We start from the raw sequence: 24,650 nt of genomic DNA, 5'->3' as shown, positions 1-24,650 counted from the left end.
TGGTAGGATGAATTGGGAGATTGGGATTGACATATATACACTAACATGTATAAAATAGATAATTAATAAGAACCTGCTTTATAAAAAAATAAAATTTAAAAAAAAGCAATGTTCTGATAAATGCTGCAACATGGATTAACCTTGAAGAAATTACACTAAGTGAAATAAAGCCAGATACAAAAGGACAAATATTGTATAATTCCATGTATATGAGATATTCAGAGTAGTCAAATTTGTAGAGACAGAGAGAAGAATGGAGGTTGCCATGGGCTGAGGGAAGAGGAGAATGGGGAGTTAATGTTTAACGGGTACAGAGTTTGAGTTTGGAAAGATAAAGTTCTAGAGATAGATGGTGGTGATGGTTGCACAACAATGTGAATGTACTGAATGCCACTGAACTGTACACTTAAAAATGCTTAAAACAGGGCTTCCCTGATGGCACAGTGGTTGCAGGGGACACGGGTTCGTGCCCTGGTCCGGGAATATCCCACATGCCGCGGAGCGGCTGGGCCCGTGAGCCATGGCCGCTGAGCCTGCGCGTCCGGAGCCTGTGCTCCGCAATGGGAGAGGCCGCAACAGTGAGAGGCCCACGTACCGCAAAAAAACAAAAACAAAAACATAATGTTGATTAGCCAAAGCAAGCAAGAATATACATACACCATGGTTCTATTTTTAGAGTTAAAAAATAAATAAAACTAAACAATATATTTTTGAAATACATGCAAATGTGGTAAACTTTTAAAAAAAGGAAGGGAATGATAAGTAAACATTCCAAAACAAAATCCTGAATAGTTTCATCCCTGGTGGAAAGACAAGTAGATGGAAAACAAGGAGAAATATACCAACAACATTGGTAATGTTCTTTTTCTTGAGTTGGGTGGTAGGTTTACAGGTATTGGTTTCATTATATGCCTCATTACTTACATACACAGTACCATATTCTAATCTATATATCAAATAGTTCATAATGGGAAGGGAAAACAGAAAACGAAGGGAGAAGGAAGAAATGGAAAGGGAAGGACAGACATCAATAATGAAAGTCAACATGGAACTCCTATCTCTCCCTGCAAAGGGCACATAAACTTCCATTAAATATAGGCTCCATACTGAAACCCCACTAAAACAAAAGTTTTTTGCTTTGAAAGCATAAATCTGAAATGAAACGCAAATAGGTAACTTACCTATCCTCAGTTTTTAAAAATTACAATAATGCCTAGGGCTTCCCAGGTGGCGCAGTGGTTAAGAATCCGCCTGCCAGTGCAGGGGACATGGGTTTGAGCCCTGGTCCGGGAAGATCCCACATGCCTTGGAGCAACTAAGCCCGTGCGCCACAACTACTGAGGCTGTGCTCTAGAGCCCATGAGCCACAACTACTGAAGACTGCGGGCCTAGAGCCTGTGCTCCGCAACAAGAGAAGCCACTGCAATGCCTGTGCACCACAACGAAAAGTAGCCCCTGCTTGCCACAACTAGAGAAAGTCTGCGCGGCAACAAAGACCTGATGCAGCCAAAAATAAATAAATAAAATAAATAAAAATTTTTTAAAAAGATAATGTCTAATGTAATATAAGAGGGGAAAAAAGTAATTTTTAATAAAATATTTTAATATGTAAATGTTCCAGTATAACCATCCTAAAATTCATATTAATAAGAAAATAGACACTTGCTCCCACACACAGAAATGCCATGAACAGGGACTTCCCTGGTGGTCCAGTGGGTAAGACTCCGTGTTCCCAGTGCAAGGGGGCTGGGTTTGATCCCTGGTTGGGGAACTAGATCCCACATGCATGCTGCAGCTAAGAGTTCACATGCCGCAACTAAGAGTCTGCATGCTGCAACTAAGAAGTCCACATGCCACAATGAAGATCCCTCATGCTGCAACTAAGACGCAGCACAGCCAAAATAAATAAATAAATACAAAAAAGAAAACTGCCATGAACATGACAGCTACAAATGAAGACTGACACAAATGAGCTGTGTCGGGAAATCAAATACCACAAGGGGCAATGCCGTTGGTAATATGATTTTCCAAAACAGTTAACAACTCGTTGTAGTTCTGAACAAAACAAAGTACAATTTGCTCTCCATTTACCCAGTAATTACAAACCTGGAAAATTCAGTGTCTATTAAAACCATGCAAAAAACCACTTTGTGTTTAAATGTAAAACAGAACTAGGATCAGATAAGTACAAACAGGTTTTTCACCCTTAAGAAGGTCTGGGGAAATGTTCAAAATTCATGCAGAACTGTCTCATACTTGTGAGATGTATGGCATTCCTGAGTCCTGCTCACTAAATGCCAATGCTGCACCTACCCCACCTTAATCACTGTGGCAACCAAAGGTGCGCACTCAAAGATCCAAGTACATCATAGGGGAAGTACTTACTCCATTGAGAACCAGTGACTTCGAGAAAGGCTAGGTCCCAATTTGGATTTTAGACGCCCCTTATTTTACATGACATCACGAAGCTGAATGTAAATGATAAAGTCTAACCAATTTCTAACTTTGGCAAAGGAGGAATCCTCATAAGGTGAAGAATTTATTGTTAGGGAAAATATAAAGGCAGGCAAAAACCTAAGGATATTCGCCTTAAATACAATTAATACATCAAACCAAAAGTTGGCAGTCTTTTCACCCAAATGATGGCAATCTTTAAGGACAGTATTGCTATCTGGCTAAACAAATGTCACAACTGAAAAACACTGTAAGAAAGATTATGTTATAGATCACAAAGCATTTTTAATTTTAATATTTATAGCAATTCTATGGGACAGATATCATTATTCTTTTCAAATTACTTATAAGGAAAACAATCTAAAAAAGGTCAGGGCTTCCCTGGTGGCACAGTGGTTGAGGGTCCGCCTGCCAATGCAGGGGACACGGGTTCGTGCCCCAGTCCAGGAGGATCCCACATGCTGCGGAGCGGCTGGGCCCGTGAGCCATGGCCGTTGAGCCTGCGCGTCCGGAGCCTGTGCTCCGCAGCGGGAGAGGCCACAGTGGTGGGAGGCCCGCGTACCACAAAAAATAAATAAATAAATAAAAAGGTGAAAGTCGGGGCTTCCATGGTGGCGCAGTGGTTAATAATCCGCTGCCAATGCTGCGTACACGGGTTCGAGCCCTGGTCCAGGAAAATCCCACATTCCATGGAGCAACTAAGCCCATGTGGCACAACTACTAAGCCTGCGCTCTAGAGCCCACGAGCCACAGCTACTGAACCCATGTGCCACAACTACTGAAGCCCGCACACCTAGAGCCCGTGCTCTGCAACGAGAAGCCACTGCAATGAAAAGGCTGCGCACCTCAACGAAGAGTAGCCTCCGCTCACTGCAACTAGAGAAAGCCTGCGCGCAGCAACAAAGACCCAACACAGCCAAAAATTAATTAATTAATTAATTATTTTTTTAAAAAGGTCAAAGTCACAGAGCTAATAAACTGACAGAGACAGGACTTTAAGCCCTCTGATTTCAAATCCTGCATCTTTCCGTCAAACTAGTATCTGCTTCACAAAGGCCCAATATGGCAATACATATCAAAGGAAATTCATCACTCAGTACAACAGAAGTGTCAATATATAGCCTCAATCTATTTTGATATATGACAGATAGTTGCACTTATACTACATGTATCAGTTATTTCTCAATATGAGAATTTTTTTTTTTTTTTTGCAGTACACAGGCCTCTCACTGTTGTGGCCTCTCCCGTTGCGGAGCACACGCTCTGGACGCGCAGGCTCAGCAGCCATGGCTCACAGGTCTAGCCGCTCCGCGCCATGTGGGATCTTCCTAGACTGGGGCACGAACCTGTGTCCCCTGCATTGGCAGGCAGACTCTCAACCACTGCGCCACCAGGGAAGCCCTATGAGAAATTTTTAAATGTTAACAGTCTTGTCTCATATTGAAAAAGAAAAAGAAAAATACTTACAAAGAAAAAAGTAAACTTTTAGCAGTTACCAAGACATATAGTGTCTAATTATTTCCTAATATCAGAAAGATTCTGGATCAGAATCCTAATGAATCTTCTACTGAATCAAACACTTCAGAATCCCACCACAGATTCTGACAATTAAAGAGTTAATGAAGTCTTTTTTAAAAACTTTCAGTTTGGGGAGAAATGCGTAACCATTAAGAACTCTTTAAAAATCTCAACTTAAGCAAAATACCACTAACGTAGTCACCAGCTGGCTCAGTCCTCTCTGAAACACAATCTAAAGTTCACCTGAGAATGACTACATGATGGGATGACATATTGAATTAGTTTTCATTCATGACCAGTAGATTAAGACTCTAAATGGTATTGTGCCATGCTTCTTACTTTGAACCACTTTCTTGGTTCCAAATACCTATATGTGCACAATAGTTTACAACATAAGACAAAAATAAAAGCCCTTGTATCAGAGCTTGATGCAAGAGGAAAAAGGAAGTAGTGTGTCTTATTATTTCAGCTGAAGAAATAAGGAAGTAAGATCATTTATCAGCAAGCACAATCTTAGACACATCTCTAAAGGGCAGAATAATCGATTCGGCATAACCTTAAAAACAGTAGTAGCTGATGATCTATCAGACTCACCCTTCCACTAATTCAAACCCAAAATCCAAGAAGAAAGAATAATTTAACTGACATTTCTCTTTTAAAAGAAAAAAATTTTTAATTTATGCTTCTGAATTCATGGGTAAAGTTTAACAGACTAGAATGAAGGCTTTAGGGGTTACAATATTCAAGCATATTAGTTATACCTAAACACACAAACTGGAAATCTGTCATAATATTTTTATCCCTCCTTTTTGTTCCTCGTTCCCAAAGAGGATCTTTACCTCAGCGTAACTATGCTTGTCAAAGCCAAAACCTCTCCCTCAAACCACCCTTTTTCCTCTCTCATGCACACTTTTTTTTATGCACACTTTTAACATTCCCTTTCCTGACTTAAAATTCACTCCGTTATAACTTCCATAATCTCTATGATCTTCTCACATACTGCACTGACTTTTTGACTGGTAGCTAATGGAAAGTACATGCAATAGAGCTTAAAAGAATATCAATTACCGGACTACCACAAACACAAAGAATAAAGCACTTCAGCATTTTATTATATTGAAAAAAAATTTGTAATTCCTCCTGAAAATCTTCCAATTCAAGCTTGCCAAAACACAGATTAAAATTCAATTTAAATGTCCCACCAAAAAGCCTCAAAACATGCCATAATCCCCAGACACATTTGCAGAAATTTCAAATAATGACTGACAAGTGTTTTGGGGTCACTACACATATATAATGCACACTATATATATACACACACTATATATATATGTGTATGTGTGTATATATACACACATACACACTGTCTAAACACAGAAATCAACAAGGAATTCTAGGACTCACCTGAACATACAACAGCTCCCATATATAGAGAACTGACTTTATGCTAGGTATTGTTCTAAGAATTTATATACAAGTGTGTAAAAGGCTTCTCAAGGTGGTACAGTAAATTCACCCAAATAACAATCAATATATAAACATATCAAATACATAAACAAACAATGCAGGACTTGGCGCAGTGGTTAAGAATCCGCCTGCCAATGCAGGGGACACAGGTTCGAACCCTGGTCTGGGAAGATCCCACATGCCTCGGAGCAACTAAGTCCATGTGCCACAGCTACTGAGCCTGCACTCTAGAGCCTGTGCGCCACAACTGCTAAAGCCTGTGTGTCACAACTACAGAAGCCCGCGCGCCTAGAGCCCATGCTCTGCAACAAGAGAACCACCACAATGAGAAGCCCACGCACCACAATGAAGAGTAACCCCTGCTCACCACAACTAGAGAAAGCCTGCACAGAGTAACAAAGACCCAACACAGCCAAAAATAAAAAAAATAAATTTGTTAAAAATTAATTAATTAAAAGAATAAACAAACAAGGCATAGCTGGCTCAAAAAACAATATAAATATCTCTCAGGCAGTGATAAGGAACAGAGATGCAAAATGATGTGGTGCTGAAACCAGAGGCCCACTGGGTTCCTGGTCTAGAAACAGGTGGTGGCAGCTGGGACTTTGGCTTCCCTGGGGAACAGGGACTAAAAGTGCTCCATATGAGACAGAGGGCTTATCAGAGCTAGGCCAGAGCTAGGGCTGGGTAGGGCTCTCTTATAAAGAAAACAACTGCCAACTCTGCCTGAGGTTATGGGTTACAGGAAATAACCCCCAGGAAGGTTGCAGGATATAGACACAGCTTCAAAACCAAGAAAGAAACCAGGCCACCTGCTAGGTCTGTGACTGGGTCTGCAATATCCACAGTATCACCAATACCTCTGAGGGGCAGGAACTCTAAGCCTGGTTCTAGAACTGGGGTCCAAAGGCAAGTGTGAAATTACTATACAAGGAGGGAGGTGAACACAAGAGGGACAAGGAAAGTTAGCTGAGACTCAAGAATAAAAGACAACTAAAGGGACTTCCCTGGTGGTCCAGCGGTTAAGACTCTGTGCTCCCAATGCAGGGGACCCGTGTTCGATCCCTGGTCAGGGAACTAGATCCCGCATGCCACAACTAAGAGCCTGCATGCTACAACTAAAAGATCCCACGTGCCACAACTAAAAGATCCCACATGCCACAACTAAAAGATCCTGCATGCCTAACTAAAGATCCCGCACACTGCAACGAAGATCCCATGTGCTGCAACTAAGACCCGGCACAGCCAAATAAATAAATAAATATTTTTTTAAAAAAGACAACTAAAGCTGCTGTTATAGTCTGAATGACATTCCATTATCCATTTCCTGAAAGTGTAACTATTAAGACCATTTCCAGGGCTTTCTCTTACATCTCAGTATTTATAAGATAAATCCTCATTACTTAAGGTAACCAGGAAAAACCTAACACTCTTAAACCTTTTCTACTTTCCCAACAAACCAATAATCACGATAATCTGAAAAGATTATTTTTTTAAATGCAATGAAGTGTCAAAAACCTATTTCTAAATGATAGCCTTTGACAACTCCAAAATCTAGCATCCAGTTTCCCACGGTTAAAGCAAACTGTCTTTATAACTAAATGTGTTGACTATGTCTACACAAACTTTAAGTGATGCAGTATCTCTCAAATTCAGCCTTCCTATTATCAACCAGACACAGGACTTTGCTACCACTAAGAAGGCTGTGGTTTCCAGCTTAAAGATGACACAATTGAAAGGTTCTGAACGGCCATTTAAAATAGTCTCTAGAAAGAATAATTCGAATAAAAAGTGTTTTGGTAAAACAAGCATCAAATTAGCAACCCACCATTTAAATTCTAGACCTACTTCTGCCACTAACTAGCTATGTGACTTTAGCTAACCTAAACTAGGCTTCATCTTTACCTGTAAAACAAACACTATTAAGTCTCTAGGGCTTTACTAATTGTAACATTCTTTTAAACTTATGGTAAGAATGTTTGCTAAATGCAGACAAATTCATCATGTATGCGTTTTCTAGAGCTTCAAAGAATTTTATAAATGCCAATAATGCCTGTCCACAGCTCTCTCCTCCCAAAAAGTTACATATGCAAAATCTAAAAATAAACAAAACATTTTCTTGAGACAGTTTTCCAAAATACTTTTTAATATGGTAACATATTACATGCTAGAACTTTAACTGAGGTATAATTTATATATACTAAAGTTCACTTTTAAGTGTACACTTCTGAGTTTGAAAAGCACAGTCATGTAAACACCACCACTGTCAAGATATAGAACAGTTAACAGACAATATAGAACACCACAAAAAACTCCCTCCTACCCTGTGTAGTTAAACCATCCCCCCGCACCTTGGCAACCACTAGTCAGTTTTCTGTCCCTTTAGTTATGTTTATTCTAAAGTATCATTAAAATGGAACCATGTAGTATGTGGCCTTTTGAGTCTGGCTTCTTTCACTTAGCATAATGCATTTGATACCCATCCATGTTGTTGCATGCACTGCCAAATAGTACTCCATTTTTATGAATGTACCAAAGTTTTATCAGTTCACCAGCTGAGATTCATCTGGGTTTGTTTCCAGTTTGGGGCATTAGCATATAGATTTGTGTGTGACTACAAGTTTTCATTTCACTTGAGTAAATACCTAGGAGTAGAACTACTGGATTATTATGTTAACTGTATGTTTAACTATATATAAGAACCTGCCAAACTGTTTTTTAAAAAGACTATACCAAAAATGAATAAGTTGTTTAATGGTTTTACGGAAAAGTAAGTTTAGATCTTATGTCACAAACTTCATAGAAAGATCTTAAATAGATCCAGAGGAAATTATTTATTTATCAGAGGAAATTATTTTCCTATGTCCTATTTATAGGAAGTAGGAGTTAACAAAGGAAGTTGATTTGATAAATAATAAATATTCATATTGATAAATATCTGTATTTATCAAATAGACAAAAAAGATTTTTTTAAGACTTTAAAATATGTCATGTTTCAGCTTGGTGCTTTGTGACCACCTAGAGGGGTGGGATAGAGAGGGGTGGGATAGGGAGGGTGAGAGGGAGGGAGGGACACGCAAGAGGGAAGAGATATGGGAACATATGTATATGTATAACTGATTCACTTTATTATAAAGCAGAAACTAACACACGATTGTAAAGCAATTACACTCCAATAAAGATGTTAAAAAAAAAAATGTCATGTTTGAAATCACAGTTGTAAGCTCTATAGGGACTTCCCTGGTGGTCCAGTGGCTACGACTCCGCACTCCCAATGCAGGGGCCCGGGTTTGATCCCTGGTCAGGGAACTAGATCCCACATGCCGCGACTAAAGATCCTGCATGCCACAACTAAAGATCCCCCATGCCACAACGAAGATCCCAAGATCCTGTGTGCCGCGACTAAGACCCGACACAGCTACATAAATAAATATTTTTTTTAAAAAAAAGCTGTATAGGTCACTAACTCTGTCCGTGTGTGCACCCACTTCAATCTAGCTAGAATGTGGGTTTAAACTGTCTATTTAGAATGGAAGGTTCCAAGTGGTTAAGTCTTCACAAATTCTGGTCATTTGGAACATAAATGAGAAAGACATAATAAAAAAGATTTGATCTTTCCAACTCACTTGTTCAACTGGCCGTCAGAAACAATTCTTAGTTCTTAGGACTTCCCTGGTGGTGCAGTAGTTAAGAATCTGCTTGCCAACACAAGGGACATGGGTTTGATCCCTGGTCTGGGAAGATCCACATGCCATGGAGCAACTAAGCCCGTGTGCCAGAACTACTGAGCCCATGCACCGCAGCTACTGAAGCCCATGCATTCTAAGGCACGTGCTGCAACTACTGAGCCCACGTGCTGCAACTACTGAAGCCCGAGTGCCTAGAGCCCGTGCTCTGCAACAAAGAGAAGCCACCGCAATGAGAAGCCCACGCACCACAATGAAGAGTAGTTCCCGCTCACCGCAACCGGAGAAAGCCCATGCACAGCAACGAAGAGCCAAAGCAGCCAAAAGGGAAAAAAAGAAGAAATAATTCTTAGTGCTTAATGAGAGGACCTATTTATGAAAGTCTCCACTTGGTCCTTATCAATCTCCTGGTTTCACTCCCCCTTTTTTTTTTTAGGTGGGGGGGGCCCTCACCAAATGGCATGCAGGATCGTAGTTCCCTGACCAGGAATCAAATCCGTGCCCCCTGCAGTGGAAACACAGAGTCTTAACCACTGGACCACCAGGGAAGTCCCTCTCTTTTTTATCCAACTAAGATTTCACAGTCCAACAATATAATCACTCCTTGAACTCAATTCAATGTTTCCCATGTCTCTCTCCTTCACACTCTCCTAGCAAAATTCCAGCTAACCTTCTCCAAGACTGCAACAGAGCAGTGGAATCTTGAAGATGATAACATATCCAGGCAGAATGGTTGTCATAAATTCACACTTAACAACTTCAACCAAGTTCGTGCACCTGACAAACAGTGAGGCCAAACAAACCAAAACATCGGAGTTTGGAGTGAAGAAAAATTTATTGCAAGGACTAAGCAAGGAGGATGGGGCAGCTCATGCTCAAAATGCCCTAACTCCCTGATGGTTTTCAGGGAAGAAGTTTTACAGGCAAAATTGCAGGGAGGGCTGCAGGGTGTGTGACCTTCCTCTGAGTGGTTGGTGATGAGGTAACAGGTATTGTTCTAGGAATCTCAATCATCAGCCTCTGGTTCCAACCAATCTGGGGTCCACGTGCTTATGCTTAGCCTGAAGTTACCACACTCCACCTGGGTGGGGGGGCCTTAGTTCCTATAGAACTCAGAGGTATGTATGTATCAAATTGCTATGCACATCCTCTGAGGAAGAACCAGGACTCTGCCCATCATTGCACTGTGGCTTCTTTCTGCATTCCTACACACCCCCAATTAGCAACTGTTTGAATCTGCCCTTTGGAACTCAGGGAAGGTCTAGCAGACTGAAAGCCTTTTTTCTACAAACAAGAAACAGGGACAGGGAAAGATCTCTGTGCCTGGGAGGGCCCCACAGGGTCCCGCCCAGTTTCAATATTGCTCTAAAAGTTCCCCGTAGTTGCTGCTTTATACTTTTTCCTCAGTTCTTAAACATCTCTCCCCTCCTCTCCATTTCCTCCTAACTCTTTTTTTTTTTTAATTTATTTATTTTATTTATTTTTGGCTGCATTGGGTCTTCGTTGCTGCGTGCAGGCTTTCTCTAGTTGTGGCGAGCGGGGGTTACTCTTCATTGCGGTGCACGGGCTTCTCATTGCGGTGGCTTCTCTTGTTGCCGAGCACGGGCTCTAGGCGCACGGGCTTCAGTAGTTGTGGCAAGCGGGCTCAGTAGTTGTGGCACGTAAGCTTAATTGCTCCACGGCATGTGGAGTCTTCCTTGACCAGGGCTCAAACCCATGTCCCCTGCATTGGCAGGCGGATTCTTAACCACTGCGCCACCAGGGAAGTCCCCCTCCCAACTCTTTTAATTTGACACTTTCATTAAGAAAATGGAAGCTACACGCAAGAAACTGATAAGGCAACTGTGGGAGTTACAAAGAATAAGTCAAAGTAACACGGATCCTGTTCCCAGTATGTACATAATCTAGTTAGGGGGGAAAATGTAAACTTAACTATAATGCAAAGCAGACAATATGCCATATAACATTGGTATAAAGTGCTAAAGAATCAAAAGAGAAAGAAAAAATGTAGAGAAAGTGATAAGAAAGCCCTCATGTAAGGAGATGGTTCTATTATGGCTTGGAAGGACAACAAAGAAAAAGCATTCAAAGCAGACCAAACAACCTTAATGAAAAGACAAAAAGGGAGAAAGTAAAGGGTATAGGGTATATAAGGAGAGGAGGTTAAAAAGATCAATGTAGCTAGAACATGAGGAACTACAGAGTTCTACTGCAATGTTTGATAATGGTAGTTAGGAAATAGGAAACAAAATTTTCAGTGAGTGTGATATAGAACACAACTTTATCCACTATAAAATGAAAATATGGAGTATTTTCAAGTAAATGAAAACAAATGTCCTTTCCAGGTCTAAATTCCAAATGATGAAGCTTATACAGACAACTAGTTTTAAAGTAAAAGATACTCATAAAGCATGTTTCATCAATTTCATGTTAAATTTATCATGACTTTTAAAGTGGTTTTAAACTATTTGTCTAAACTACAATTTTTCAAAAATCCTGCTTACTCTTTCCAAAACTGTAACCAAAGGGAGTACGGAATGGGGCAGGGAGTGGGGGAAGCATTCAAGATATTTAATATTACACCTAGCCTAAATTTCAAAGTAATTTAATTAAACATTTCCACAAGGAAAAGCCAAGTATTTTAGTGGTATTCTCAAAAGTCAAGAGTCATATTTTTACTGATATTAACTTGTGACACGTTGCTGTCCATAAGCTTTATAGAACATAACTGGCTGTTGTTCATTATACTCATTCAGTAAGTAAGTATTGATTACCAAGCAGTATTACAGTACTACACACAAAATCACAGTATTTTATAGGCTAACAGAGAGAAGAAAAATCAAGATAATTTTAAAGAATAATGAACTGGGGGGATAGGGCCTCACCATACCAGACATCTAAATTTATTACAAAGCTACAGTAAATAAAGACAGTGTAGTACTGCCTCATGGATAGGCAAATAGAGAGAGCATAAAAGCAGGCCCATGCGTATACAGAACATGACATATGACTTAAGATTCTCACTGTAGGGCATTCCCTGGCGGTCCAGTGGCTAGGACTCGGTGCTTTCACTGCCGAGGGCCAGGGTTCAATCCCTGGTTGGGGAACTAAGATCCCACAAGCCACATGGTGTGGCCAAAAAAAAAAAAAAAACCAGATCCTCACTATAGATCAGTGAGGAATGGATGCTACTCAATAAATGGGGTGCTAGTACTACTTATTTTCTATATGGAAAAACTGAATTATATTCATTGTATTATTCACTGTAATTTTTAGAATAATTTAAATATTTCAGCATCAGAAAAACTTTAAAGATCTAGTCCAATGACTTCACTTTATTAAAGAAGAAACAAAGACCCAGAGAAGTTAAAACATTTAGCCAAATCACAGAGTGTGGCAGCACAGGAATTAAACTCGTATCTCATGATTTATTCATTCGGGAATTGGCATTCCCTCATTTAATACACACAAAATACTTCCCACCCACCCCAACTTCAAGTTACCCATGATATCAACATATCAACAGACACAAATCAGAAGTGGAGGAAGCCACAAAAGGTATGGTGAAGGAAAAAGCCGATACTTCTTTCATTTTCTTCCATCTCCAAATCTTTTTTCAGGGAAATTAGCCAAAAAATATAGTCCTCCCCTCAAAGATTAATCTTATGTAAACCCAAACTAATGACAAAGAAGTGTTCCATGGGTCAGTATGCAGGGGTTTCAGAAAGAAAGAAAAGAATGTCAAGAACTGTGATTCCCCATCATAAATATCTATGAACATTAAGTATTTTAGATAGTGCTGTTATTAGGCCCAACATTTTTCAGGCACAAGTTCCATCAACCTCATATCTCACTCAGTTTGTTTCCAGAGGATGTTAAACATTTACACTTAGAGATTTTCACAAAGACCAGTTAAACAAACACTACTAAAGACTGTCCAAAAATAAATGCTCCAATTCCAAGAGTCAATTAAGGTATAGAGAGAAATGACATCTTCTCTAGGAAAGCACTCAATCTCAGGTTACTAGGGTTTCCATCATCTGTTAATTCAGATAAAACTTTCCTTCCATAAATCACCCCCCGGGATACATGACAGGAGTATTGATAGTGAAGGGAGAGAGACTGGTAGACAGCCTATGTTCAAACTTAGAAATCCCAGTTTAAACTCTGACCACACTACCACACATTCTATAAAGAATGCAAAATTGACTGCATTTGATTCAATTACTTTAGCACTGAGGGGTAAGAATATGAGTCCATCACTTGCTCTATGATTTGGGGCAAACTGCTTAACCTCTGTGCTTCAGATTCCTCAACTGGAAAGTAGGGATAATAACAGTACCTACTCTCGTAGAGATTATTGTAAGGATTAAATTAGTGCATGTAAAGCACTTCGAACAAAGCCTGGAATACAGTGTTAGCTGTTGGTAGTATTATTATTATTACCTGATACCCTTACTAGACTATCAGTTCTCACGTGTGGCTCAAATACAGAATAGTTTTTGAGCCAGATCATGCAATATTAATGTTCCTGAATCAATGATTCAATTGTAAAAATTCAAAAAGCAGCTCTACAACACACAGTCTGAAGTCTTCCTTTTGAATCATTTACTTATCAAAGTTCTCACAAATATTAATCAACAGCAAATATTTACTTAACTCCAAGAAACCACTATGAATTATCACTATGATATGGAACTTTTGAAAAATCTTATACTTGAAATATTTTTCATTTTACTTTTTTTTTTTTTTTGCGGTACGCAGGCCTCTCACTGTTGTGGCCTCTCCCGTTGCGGAGCACAGGCTCCGGACACACAGGCCCAGCGGCCATGGCTCACGGGCCCAGCCGCTCCATGGCATGTGGGATCTTCCTGGACTGGGGCACGAACCCGTGTCCCCTGCATTGGCAGGCGGACTCTCAACCACTGCACCACCAGGGAAGCCCTCATTTTACTTTTAATTACAAATTAATCTCTGATCTTACAAATCAGATAAGTCTAGATCCATTATATAGTAATAAAACACACTGAACCTTCTGTTAAAGTATTTACTATCAATCTGCAAATTTGCCTTTGTAAAAGATTTTAACCAAAAAAAAAAGTCAGTAAGAGCTCAACATCTTTAGTCACCTGGAAATTGCAAATTAAAACCATTCTAAGATATCACTTTACACCCATTAGAATGGCTAAAAGTCAAAAAAGACTAACAACCCAAGTGGTGGCAAAGACATGGAGCAACTGGAGAACCATTCAGCAATTGCTTATAAAGTTAAACATATATCTGCCCTGTGACCCAACAATTCCACTCCTAGGTATTCGACCAAGAGAAATGAAACATATGTTTAAAAGACTTGTACAAGAATGCTTACAGCAGTCTTATTCATAACAGGCAAAAAAAACAAAAACAAAAAAAAAACAGAAATGCAAATGTCTATCAACAGAAGAATGGAAAAACAAAGTGTATTATATTCATAAAACGGAATACTATGCCACCTAGGAAGTTATCTGGTGTTTACAAAAATGTTTTGAATTTACTATTCAGTGAAGAAGTCTTATTTTTATTTTCTTCAAATTCTCTCTCATTTTAAAATGCATTTTAAACAATCCCTAGTTGAAGATAATTTTTATTCTGAAAATAACCTTATTTTTTGTTTGTTTAGTAACTAACTTGAGTTTTCTTGCCACAATATAAACTTTTGAGAAATGTTTTAATTGGTGCTTTTAAGAGGCAAATAAATCCCAGGGTTTTATTAAATGATTCTCCCACAGAAACTCTTAAATGTATTTGCACATACATATTTTTTTTTCTTATGCATTCCTGGTGCATGTTCATCCTGAGTAGAGTTCTCTCTCCAGAAATTACCCACGTATAGAAATAAGACTGGCTTAAAATGGCTACTGTGATGGAAATGGTGTCTTAGGGAGATACAACTTGGACTTGAGGTAAATTAAATAGTTAACAAACTGTGGTTTAGAGAATGCTTTAATGGCATTTTATTTTAAAGGCCATACCATTGCTGTAATTTTCTATTGGTTATGGTTTCCTTAGTAATAAAAGTGTACAAAACAAAACGAATCTCAAAAACATGTTAAACAAAAGAAGTCAGATAAAAAGAGTACATATGGGGTTTTGGTTTGTTTTTTGGTTTTGGGGGGTTTTTTTGGCCGCACCACGCGGCATGCAGGATCTTAGTTCCCTGATCCTCGAACCATGCCCCCCGCATTGAGAGTGCAGAGTCTCAACCACTGGACCATGAGGGAAGTCCCAAGAGTAGATATGGTATTACTGCATATATATGAAATTCAAAAACAACAGTAACTTAACTTAAAGGAAATACTTAAAGGTTAAAGATCATATTTAAAATATTTGGTTAGTGATCGAATAAATTCAAATTTAAGAAATCAGTTACTATTTTCTCTTTATGTTAACATTTAAAATATTTAAAATACTTTAAAAGGTATATATCTCAATCTTATGTATCACTAATGGGAATGTAAATTGGTCCTACAACCTTTCTGGAGAGCAACTGTGCAATGTTTTGCTCTCTTCAAAGCCCTAAGAAATGTATACCTTGACTTGATAGTTCCATTTACAGGAATCTATCATAAAAATACAGAAATGTGGGACTTCCCTGGTGGCGCAGTGGTTAAGAAGCCGCCTGACAATGCAGGGTACACGGGTTTGAGCCCTGGCCTGGGAAGATCCCACATGCCGCAGAGCAACTAAGCCTGTGAGCCACAACTACTGAGCCTGCACTCTAGAGCCCAAGAGCCACAACAACTGAAGCGTACGCCTAGAGCCCGTGCTCCGCAACAAAGAAAAGCCAGTGCACCGCAGCGAAGAAAAGCCCCCGCTCTCCGCAACTAGAGAAAGCCCGCGGGCAGCAACGAAGACCCAACACAGCCATAAATAAATAAATTTATTTTTTAAAGAACACGGAAATGTGGACAAAGATTTGGGTTTCGCATATTCACTAAAGTTTTGTTTATAATAACTGGAAATTAACAATCTAAATGTGAACACTATGGACACTGGTTGTATAAATGACGTATCCATTATTGGAATATTCTTCAGCTCTTTTAAACTGTTTTCAAATAATTGTAATGATATTAAAATGTATGTTAATAAAATGTATGTTAATAAAAGTGTCTGGATTTTATTGTAAGAACACAAGTGATACCCCTCACTAACTAGGTCAACTGGAGGGGGAAAAAAAGACCAAAAGAGTAAGAACATTCATTAAAGAAACACACCATTAGTATTATATTATTTCAGATACGAACAGCCAACTCAGCAAATGAAGTCAAAGTCCTTCAGGGTATGCTAACAAATCTATAACAAGAAAAACTCACAGAATTCAATGCAGTGCAAATATATATCAATCATATTTAATTTGAACTGGGGAAAATAATTAGATAATTTAGTGATTTTCCACAGGACTGAGCTCAGCTCTTTTACAAAGCAACAAAAGAAGGGAAAGGCACAGCAAGAAGTCAAGCCAGCAATCTGATTTCCCAGGAAATTAGCTCTTTCTTGGCAAATTACTGGCCTCATATTCTAAAGAAGCAGAACTCTACAGAGATGAAACACAAAAAATTCAAATACTCCGTAAAAGATGTATACTTTTCCCTTTGCTTGTAAGACCTGCAAAAGAGAATAATTAATGCCTCTTAAAACAGGAAAAAAGTTAAAAGCCCAATTTAGAGTTAAATGTTCTATAAATAATGTTTCTTTCAAAATGCTAAGTAATCTCACAAGTTGTAAAATAACTGTATTTTTATTATTTTTTAAATGAAAGGAAAATACCATGCTATTTCTAACCTTCAACTAGTATTACAAGGAAAAGGAAACTTTGATATTATTGATATTAATTCTGGATTTTAAATTTACCAAGGTTAACAAAAATACTTATAATTTCTCTATAATGTTTTCAATCGTCACTATAAAACATTTCCTTCAATCTCCAACTTAAAATAAAAAAGCCTTAGTATTTGATCTTCCTTCAGAAAAAGACTATCTGTTAATAGTCCAAAAGAAGTCTTCCTAAGATAAAAAGGTAATAGGATAGGTGAGTTAAAGAAGGAAAAGGGGGGAGGAGTAGGAAAAGGGGCCATAATAGAAGCTTTTCTTCTTTTAAGTCACATGTTTAAAAATCTGACCCTGATTTCCATTAAATGGTCCAGCACTGAAGCTTCTGCAGAACTATGGGACATGGTTGCCCAGTAGGCAGGAAAATGGCAGCTGAACTTCATATAGTATTCAAGTATAAAGTAATGTAAGGATGAAATTAGACAACCATATATTTAAATCAGCGGGTTCATTTATAACCCATTCTTGCAACTCTAAACCGTTTCCCTCAGCACCATGACCCCAACTGCCACACTAGACCAAAAGGCCAACAAAATGCTACTTCAAAGAATCAGTAACAAAGCAGAAAATTTTATTAAACTTTTCTAACAAGCCAATAAACAAAAAGTAATGGTCTCAACAAATGGTGCTGAGACAACTGGATAACCATATGTAAAAGAATTACGTTGGGCCCCTTCTCCATACCATACACAAAAATTAACCCAAAATAGATCAAAGAACTAAACATAAGAACTAAAATTTGTATAAACTCTTAGAAGAAAACATAGGCATAAATATTCATGACCCTGGATTAGGCGATTGTTTCTTAGATATTATACCAAAAGCACAAACATAGCGCTATATCAAAATGAAAAAGTTTTATGCTTCAAAAAAAAGTTTCGTGCATCAAGAATGTGAAAATAGGGGCTTCCCTGATGTCACAGTGGTTAAGAATCCGCCTGCCAGTGCAGGGAACACAGGTTCGAACCCTGGTCCAGGAAGATCCCACATGCCGCGGAGCAACTAAGCCCGTGCACCACAACTACTGAGCCTGCGCTCTAGAGCCTGCAAGCCACAACTACTGAGCCCGTGTGCCACAACTACTGAAGCCCGCACACCTAGAGCCCGTGCTCCGCAACAAGAGAAGCCACCGTAATGAGAAGCCCGTGCACAGCAACAAAGAGTAGCCCCAGCTTGCCGCAACTAGAGAAAGCCTGCACGCAGCAACGAAGACCCAATGCAGCCAAAGATTAATTAATTAATTAATTTTAAAAAAGAAAGGAAGTGGAAATACAAGCCACATATTGGGAGAAAATATTTGCAAATCATACATCTGACAAGGGACTTGTACCCAGAACATATAAAGGTTTTTCACAACTCATAACTCAATAATAAAAGATGACCCCGTTTTTAAATGAAGACCCAACGCAGCCAAAAATAAATTAATTAATTTAAAAATAAATAAATAAAGTCAATTCCAGTTTTTCTAACTGCCACATTGCTTATAATCACAGTATCTGGGATATTAGCCCTTCCTAGAAAGAGAAGTCTAATATTGTTATAATTACTAATAAAAAAAATTAACATCATCATGTGTTGAGTGCCCACTATAAGCAAGGTACTGCATAAAATGCTTTTCATTTAATTCTCAGCTTAGTTAAGGAGGATAAGCTCTATTTTATAGATGACAAAACTGAGGCTACAAGAGATTTAATAAACTGCCCAATTAGTCAATTAGTAAATGACAGATCCAGGATTCAAAAACATGGTCATACAATGATAAAACTTGGATTTTTCTTCCATTCTATCATTCTTACTCAGAACACAAATGATGCTTTTTTCAATTTCATAATATGCTATTACAAATATACTTCCGTGATCATCAGGCTATTCTATGACTCCATGAGAGTCTAGGTTGAAAAAAAAAGTTTATCTTGATGAAATAATCCTGGGAGCTAAATTTCCTGATAACAAAGTCAGCTATATTAAAAATAACTAGGTAAATAAACCCTTATAAATTATGCAAAGCAGTACCACATGGCACAATTGAAAGGTACCCATGGAGTACTTGTGCACAGCTGACCAGGACAAAAGCATCACTTTTACTTTTCTAAGGTCAAAGGAAGTCAATCTTAAAGATATAAATTTTGCTTTTTTTGTGTCCCTGACTTCCCTGACTTTGCCTTTATTCAGGAGCCAAGCAGTGTTCTACGGCTTTAAATCCCTCTTCCTCCCCAACTAAACTGGAAAAAAACTGGATAATAATCATTTTCCTAATTAACTATATCCACCTTAATATAAACAAGTTACCACAATTAATATTTTGCTATCTAATCAGAGAACTCAAGACTTTGATCCTGAAGGTAAGGTATCAGCAAGCAAGTAGGGAGAAACAAGAGTTTCGGTAGAGAGGGAAAGGGAAGTCACTGAACATTAATTATTAAGCAGCCCCTTGGTTAATCCATTTAAGATGACTGGGAGTCTCTTCCTACTGCCTAATCCCAGACTCCATTAGAAAGGACAACTGGGAAGACTTGGCCTAGTTACAATTGTTGGGCACCTATTCCCGAGAACTGGAGAAGCAGAGACAAGTGTCCAGCCTTCTAAATCCACATGGTCCTGCAAAGCCTCCCATCCTAGGACTAGCAATTCTCAGTGTATTCATTTGTATTCTGACACGCTTTCCTGAGAGGAACACAACAAAGAAAGAGTTCTAACAAGCACAGCGAAATATATGTCCGTGCGAGAATGTTGCAAATAGGATCATCCTCCTTTACGTATGTCACTCCAGGAAAACTGCCAAGAAAGGCTCACTCCTCTAGACATACTTCCTGCAGATCCTCCGACTCCTCCTCAAACATATCAGTATTCTCCTCATTCTCCCTTAGCCTCAATCCTTTTGCCCCAAGATTTACAAGTGCATATTTTATATTCTCAAAAATATATGGCAATAGGATAATGACATCCTATTTATCAGTACCTGTGTCTCATATCTGAACAAACGTCCTAAAGCCTTATATAGAATTTCCATCTTTAATAATGAGATTTCCAATACATTATATTACTGAATATAAATTTTCTTTGCAAATAAATTTTTCTTTCTTTTCAAAAAATTGTATTTCTTTGCAAATAAAGGATTTATCATAATGTCAAGATAAAAAATAATATAGCAAAAAAAATTTAAGGAGTACAACTGTTTCCCTTCTCCCTAGCCCCACCAAGGAAACATATATCAGAGTTCAGAAACTGGCAGAATTAAAGATCCATTCCATAGAAATCAAAATTTATTAAACACAATACATGTATTTTGGCAAGTCCAAAATAAAACGTAACTTTCCGGGCTTCCCTGGTGGCGCAGTGGTTGAGAATCCGCCTGCTAATGCAGGGGACACGGGTTCGAGCCCTGGTCTGGGAGGATCCCACATGCCGCGGACCAACTGGGCCCGTGAGCCACAACTACTGAGCCTGCGGGTCTGGAGCCTGTGCTCCACAACAAGAGACCGCGACAGTGAGAGGCCCGTGCACCACGATGAAGAGTGGCCCCCGCTCGCTGCAACTGGAGAAAGCCCTTGCACAGAAACGAAGACCCAACACCGCCAAAAATAAATAAATAAATTTATTTTAAAAAAAACAACACGTAGCTTTCCAAGTACTCTATTAAAAGACTTTTTTTAAGGTAATAAGTTTACCAAGGGACCTTTTCTGATAAAAGGAATTCTCCCAGCAAACTAAAAACCAGATGTTGGGGTTCTGTACTTTCACAGAACTAGATTTTCAGGCAGCACATTTCCATTAGGATATATTGTACGAGTAGTTGAAGAGAAAGAAGCAGAGAAAGCAGATCAGAAGCGATGTGTAAAAGACAAAACTTTATTGAAATAGAAAATAAACTTAATGAACTAGTGTTAATTGAACTTCCACTTTTAAAAACCATTTACCTGAATAATCTTTGAAACTGGAAAATGAGCCTCACTAAATTGTACCATCAAGAGCAATTTCTCTGGGATTTAAAAACCACCATTTTTTCAACTACAAATTAACAAATCTCACTGTAAAAACGGTTGAGCAATCAGAGATACTCCTAGATAAGTACGATTAAATGATGGGTGAATAATAAGTCAACTGAATAAAGTCCATTCATTAAAAAGCAAGTAAGTACTCAAACTAGTTAATGTCCACAATTATGATGAATGAATTTTATATTTTTCCCACACTCGATTACTAAGATTTTACATTCTTCCATCAGTTAGTAAAGAACTGAATGATCGGGCTTCCCTGGTGGCGCAGTGGTTGAGAGTCCACCTGCTGATGCAAGGGACACAGGTTTGTGCCCTGGTCCGGGAAGATCCCACATGCCGCAGAGCAGCTAGGCCTGTGAGCCATGGCCGCTGAGCCTGCGCGTCTGGAGCCTGTGCTCCGCAGCAGGAGAGGCCACAACAGTGAGAGGCCCACGTACCGCAAAAAAAAAAAAAAGAACTGAATGATCTATACAAAAGTGCCCATCAATTGTACAATGACTTAACCATTTTGGTGGTAGGGATACTACATTTAACTCAAAGCAAGTAATTCAAAAGCTTTCATCCTTGGAACCTCTGTCACAAAAAATTAGCAAATTTGTTTTATAAAAAGACTGCTTATGTTTTTCAACTCAAAAATGAAATAATTACATGTTTCATAGTCTTCCAAACAAAAATTAGAATTTTGTAAAAATATAATAAAAACATGAAATAGAACTAAAAATTATTTTTGACAGAAATCTAAAAATCCTTATGCAAAACTACTCCAAAAGTTTCTTCACAATTTCATAAAACATTAATGAAAGGGTTATAAATCCCCTAGATTAAAGATTTTAAAGAGAGCTATAAGAATCTCTTTCAGTTTTCAATACTGTTTTCTCTGTCCTTACATCCATTAAAACAAACATGAATCAACTCTAAATATAAACCATCTAGTCTTACAGAAGAAAAATCAAACGAAGAACAGCACAAAACACACATATATATTCTTAATATAGCTTAAAATAAGTATACAGATTACATTTGGGTCCCTCAAACAAGTTAAATTTACAACTCTATGCCAGATCCAGATCATTCTCAAGGGAGAAAACCATCAAAACAAAAGCTCCTGCTTAATAAACTATTTACTTTGTAGTTAAAACTCTATCCCAGGTGCATCTGAGCATTATTACTATGTCTTCTCTCTTCAAAAACCTAGAAATCTAAAATACACAAGTATATCTGGTTCCCTTAAAAATGCTTTTATATTATATATTTTGTATTAAGGCCATGAAAACTTCAGAATTCCTTACTCTCTAAAAAGGAAACACCCTTTTGCTTTTCTCTTTTGAAATGTGTCTTATTTGGTTTTTGCTTACTTTCTATACAGGAACTGATCTCAAACCAGTCTATTTGTGTTGGTTGTTTACTGTCAACACGTCTGTGTATACTTAGGTTTTATACAGACAGTGCTTTACAGTATACTGGTAAAAAAGAAAAGGTAAACAAGAGGGCATGAGTGAAACAAAAGTGGACCACATCTGAGAAACACCACTCAATTTCACCTCTCTACCTCAAATTCCCTTTAGTCCTCCTGTTAAAGATTTTCAGTATTTAAAAAGAAGCGCAACACAATGTATGATAAGGCAAACACAGGAGAAACCAATTCAGAAACTGAAGAAATTTAATAGAATGTATCACCACCTGATAAAATTACCACAAAAAGAAAAATAAATAAACAATAAACCCAGTCCCTGGATGTCCCTACTGAAGGGCTGCTTTGGCTGCACTGCATGGCTCAAAACAGTTTTACAAACTCTTTTTAATGCAAGAAATACATTTTACATTGTGACCTAGTACACACACGTATGAGCAAAATTTCCCAAAACAATATTTTTCCTTGCCACGTGCAATGGTAGTCAATTCTGTTCTATTCTATTTTATTTTTATTCTATTTTATTTTTAATCAATTTAACCCACTAAATTGATTTTATAAAGTACTAATAAATCATGATCCACAGTTTGAAAAACACAGGCTTAAAATACGGCATCCCTTATACATTATTAGGATCTTTGTTTTGCAATTTGCTTCTACCTGTCTCTAGCAGGGTAGACAAGTATTTTAAGGTTGCTACATTATTACTGTTTTCAATAAAGCAAGTGGTTCCCCTGACCAACATAAGCCATCACCTGAGATAAATGCAAACTCTCAGGCCCCATCCCAGACCTACTGAATCAGAAACTCTGGGTGGAGCCAGCAGTCTACAGTTTATCAAGCCATCCAGGTGATTCTGGTTTAAGTTAAAGTCTGAGAACAACGCATTAAAGAATTCAGGACTTTCTTTATCCTCTACACATTTAATAATCCAGTACAGTGCTTACTTTGTGCCAGTCACTATTCTAAAAGTTCCACAGATATTAACTCATGTGAAAAAGCAACCCTAAGAAGTAGGAAGTATTGTTATCCCTATTACACAGATGAAACTTCCAAACAGAGAGAGGTTAAGTTGTCAAAGCTAAGTGGTAGAACTAGAATTCAAATTTATTTCTAATTTGGCAAAAGTTAAGCCTGTTCTCTTCATGCCTCTCTTCTTTCTAAGTCCCCCGTCGCACTCCTTTAGTTCAGCTATCCCCTTTTCCCCTTTTAAATTCCCCATATTGTCAATGTCCTTATTTTCTAACATTATTGCTCGCGTCCTAAAACAAATTTCTTTTCTAAAGCATTGGAATGTAAGTCACAACCTTGCTTTTAGAACCCTTTCTCTGGTCCTAGATGGCATCTTAGTATTATGAAGCTGAAGGTTCTATTTCTGAAGTCCTTAGAACCTATTAAGGGTTACTTTCTCATATCTACTGTTCCGGCCAGTTTCCACAAGACCACTAGTCTCTTCCTGAGCAACTTTCTCGCTCCCTCCTACTACACCCTACCTCCCACTCCCTTCCTACAAGGAAACAACTTCTCCCGCCCACCCCCGTGTCATTTTGCTTGACTTATCCCCAACTGAGAGAACTTCCATTCCTCAGCTAAACCCCTCACCACAGTCTCAAACCCGAGCTACCCCTCCAAAACTTTTTTCAAAACCCTGGTTTCCTGGGGACCCACAGACCTAGGGGTTCCCAGGCCAGTCTTGAATTTCCCATCCCAGACCAGCGGTGGGGGGCAGGGCGCTCCCGTTCCTCCCCAAGCTATTCAAGGTCTCCACGGGTCCGACACTCTAAAGCTCCCCAAGAACCCCAGGAGCGCTCCTCTCTCGGATGGCCGCCTTTCTCAGGAGGATCCTCAGGTGCCTCCCTGCCTTTCCTCGACGCCCTCGCTGAGACCCCGGCCGCCCTCGGCCTCCCTTCTCCCTCGGACCCGGGCCACTCCCAGTCTCCCGGCCCCCCAGCTTTCTCCTCTCGGGCCGCTCCCGGGCTTCCCGGGTTCCCCTTCCTCCTCGCACCCAAGCTGTCCTGGTTATTCCCGAGTCACCTGGCCCGCGGACCAGGTCGTAACCGGTCACCCCGGGTCACCCCTTTCTCTGGGACCCCAGACACCCCCGTCTCCCCAAGGACCTACCCCTCACACACCGGACGCCGGGCAGTGACCCAGACCCGCGCAGCTAAGCGTCCCAAGGGACCTCCCGGCCTGACCCGCTTGGGTCTGGCCCCAGCCTACCTTGCCACCACGAACTCCGCCGCCAGG

At 39.1% G+C, this 24,650-nt stretch overlaps 1 protein-coding gene across 5 annotated transcripts in view; it reads right to left on the bottom strand.

Annotated features, from left to right (window-relative positions):
* The window catches only part of NUMB (NUMB endocytic adaptor protein), a 177,670-nt gene that overhangs the window by 152,324 nt on the left and 696 nt on the right, over positions 1 to 24,650 (bottom strand). The gene's annotated exons all lie outside the window — the stretch shown is intronic.

This window comes from Neophocaena asiaeorientalis, unplaced genomic scaffold (assembly GCF_003031525.2).
Source record: "Neophocaena asiaeorientalis asiaeorientalis breed wild unplaced genomic scaffold, Neophocaena_asiaeorientalis_V1.1 scaffold49, whole genome shotgun sequence".
Lineage (NCBI taxonomy): Eukaryota > Metazoa > Chordata > Mammalia > Artiodactyla > Phocoenidae > Neophocaena > Neophocaena asiaeorientalis.
This window is presented reverse-complemented; position numbering and strand designations above follow the sequence as displayed.